Here is a 3445-nt window from a genome sequence, read left to right as displayed (position 1 = left end):
ATATAGATAAATTTTTCCCCTTTCTCGCTTGTTTTTGTCGCTTTAGCTACAGCGAGAACAAACCCTCTAGGTACAGATCCCGGCCGGTTGCCTGAATGATATTCAGCATTTTATTTCTGCTCTCCTGTTCACTCTGCTCTGAAATCCTCCCGGCTGAGGCGGGTCTGCAACTGCTCCCACGCCCCTCGGTCACGCGTGGCGCGGGGGGGGCTCTCAGCGGAAAGCAACAAACGCTTCTTTTGAGAAGGTGGAGGAAGAGTGTGTTTTCATTAACTGATGGGACCCCGGAAAAATAGGTGAAGTCAAGCAAAACACTATATAGGCAAAATACAGCGGGGGGTTAATTCGATCCCGAGGATCGAATACAAGTTCAAAATAAAATATAAATAATTATGAAGTGCGGGAGGAAATTAACACGGACTGAGCCACTGTCGAAAAGTGACCAGTTTTCAGGAAGAAATTATTTTTTGTCCGGTGTTTCTCCCCTGCTCCCTGAAGGCGCAGAGCTGCTTAGGGCAGCGACGGGGGAAGAGTGAGATTTTTCTTAAACGATTTTTCACTATGGGGCTGGACACAAGTGAAGGGAGCACACGTGGGAGTGCTGGGGGGAAAGACTCTTCCTTTTGCTCCCAAAGTGAATCCAAGGTGCCCACTTCTGCATGGTACGGCGGAGCCCTTCAGCCCTCTCTCCACGGCCTAAAGCGCTGACTGGCAGCAGCGCGCCGAGGTTCACACGCACGGAAACGGATTTCGGATGAAAAGCGGGCAAGAAACCATTTCTTCGCTAAATCTCGGGAAAGCTAAGCCGTGATATATAGGCCGAGGAGCACGCTTTGTGAGTCTCCATCACCCGCGCTACAGTTCTCATCCTCCTCTTCTCTGCTCCTTTCCCCTCCCCTCCGGTACACCTCCTTAACAGGTCAATCGCCTCAGGCTCAGCGCCGGGCACAGCAGCGCTGCCTCACGGGATGTCGTGTGTCCCCCATCCCGGCACTGCCGACTCCCTCACTCCGCGGGGAGCCGTGCCGGGGCGGGAGTAGCGGGAAGAAGGGAGCGGCCGAGGCAGGGGCTTGGAGAGAGTCGGCAGCGGTACTGAACGAGGAACGGGGACTCGTAGGAGGGCACATGTGTTTCCAGCGGGTCCCCGGGCTGTGCGCTGTGTGTCCTTCCCCCAGCGAAAGAATGTCTCAAAAAAAAAAAAAAAATCCGTTTCCTTATTTCTGAAAGCCTCGAAAACACTTGCCTGGCAGACAGACACAGAGGAAGGCTTTTATAGAAGTTGAAGGGGCATTTTAGAAAAAAGAGACCAAGAAAACAGTGGATTATTTATAGCGTTTTAGTGAGAAGAAGTGGTGCTGGATAGGTAGGGCGATTTAAGCGAAATTTGAGGGCTGACATAAGAACTCAGAAGCCCGTTTTCCATAGCATTAAGTGTGGTTTTACTGGTGGCCAGTTTAAAGCATCCCCGACCCATTTTGGGTCTCTTACATTGGGGTGCTCCCCTGTGCCACCCGAGGTCTGCAAGCTGTGTCCGAGCACTCCGTGTCCGGCCCTGGCAGCCGAACTGCCTCTGCAGGAGCGAGAAGAAACACAGTGGAGCTTCCAAGCCAATACGGCACCTAATTGTCAGACCCCAGGGAGCAGACCCTTTTGCCAGGGACGGGAGAGCAGGTCCTCGCTGTCCCAGACACCGCTCCCGGGACCGCGGGGACACAGGGCGGCAGGCGACTGCTCCACTCCTCCCTGCCCCTACCCTGGTGCCCGGGAGGTTTAGGACAGCTCTCCCTCCCCCTGCCCCTCCGCACCGGGCAGTGCAAAAGTGGTAAACACAGAGGCATTGCTGCTCCGCCGTGTGAGCGGAGGGAGAGGGCAGACCCTGCAGCGGCCTTGCGACCCCACTAGGATGTGCCAGGGGAAAGGGGAGGGATGGGGATGAGGGAGCGGGGGGGGACCGAGAGCCAACGCTGCCCCCTTGCAGGGTTCACTGCCCAGTGGGCTGAGAAAGTTGGCCCAGAGATAACTCACTCTCCCCAAGCCGGGGGATGAGATTTCTGTTGAGCCTTTGCACCAAAATCTGGCTGAGCAAAACGCATTCGCGCTGCGCCGCCGGCACCTGGTCCCCGTGCTCCTCTCAGCCAGAGCGTCACTGGGGCCAAGGTCCCCTCTCCCCGGCGCTAGCGGCGTAAACCTGGAGTCTACCAGAGACCTGGGCTTAATCTGGATTCAGATCCAACTCCGACCCCCGACTGCCAGAGATGAATGCGTCCTTTTGCCTGGTCTTTATTCCAGACTCTTACTCGCAGGGGTAGCTCCCATTAAATCCAGGAAACTGCTCCCTGGAATAAAGTGGCAGGAGCAAGGGTCGCAGGGCCAGGCCCCAGGGTTTATAAAGAAATCATTCACTCCTGCTTTCCAGTTGCCGCAGAGCGAACCTGAAAAATATTTGTTTATATATGGAAATATTTGGGGGTGGGGGGAGAAAAAAGGAAATAAGGGGAACCGTTTGCGGGGTGGGAGTGCTGTCCAGATGTGCTGTTCACAGGGGCTGAGCCAGTTTCAAACCCTGCTTCACAGCAAGGAAAACCTTTCCGAAGGTCCTTTATCCAGACCTAGCCCGGGGATTTATTATTATTATTTCTTTTTTTAAAGTTAGTAACTGAACACAACGTTAAAACCAGTCAGTAGGTGCGGGCTGAAGGCTGTCTGATAATGTGAGCGAGTGATTTACTGGACTTTAACGCAGCGTCGATTATCTTTTAAAGCGGATCGGAGGATTTCGAGGCTGGCTCTCTCTTAAGAGGCAAGTTTAAAGCGAACATAAGTCGCCGCTTGGAAACAAGAGCGAGGTGATGTTCCCGTGCTGCGCGGGGTCAGTTATTGTGACTGCTGGAAAAAAAAAAAAATACGCCTGCAATTTATTTTTATAGTCTGAACAAACGGTATTGTTGCATATATTAACTAATTCATAATTATACCCTTATTATGCTGTCTATTCCTTTCCCTTCCCCTTCTCCCTGTTTTCTCAGGCTTTAAAAATTGAACCACCGCAAAATATTTACAATCTGACGTGTTTTTAAATGGGCTTTGTTTGCGTTTTACAGAATAAAAATCTCTATTAGTGTTTAAACAAACACCATGCCAGTCTCTTAAGCCTTCCAGATGTTTGCAATAAAATGTCAGGTTTTGCCTTTGGGACTTGAAATAAAATTTAACTACCTTCACCCTGTAATTATTCTCTTAGCTCTCCCTTCCTAAATTTATCTGCTTTCTATCAGGGCAGAAAAAAAATCCGATTATACACTTGGACTATAAAAAAAAGCCACTACTTTCCCTTCATTTTATCAGGAGTTCTCTCGCACTAGTTTCGGCACTGTAGACCAAGACACCTATATTTTTTTTGTTACTCCTGTTTTCGGGGCAACAGAAAGAGAGTAGGCAGATCAGA

Source organism: Empidonax traillii, unplaced genomic scaffold, assembly GCF_003031625.1.
Source record: "Empidonax traillii isolate 1590-97213 ecotype Southwest subspecies unplaced genomic scaffold, ASM303162v1 scaffold163:size1593379, whole genome shotgun sequence".
Lineage (NCBI taxonomy): Eukaryota > Metazoa > Chordata > Aves > Passeriformes > Tyrannidae > Empidonax > Empidonax traillii.
Note: the sequence above shows the minus strand (reverse complement) of the source record.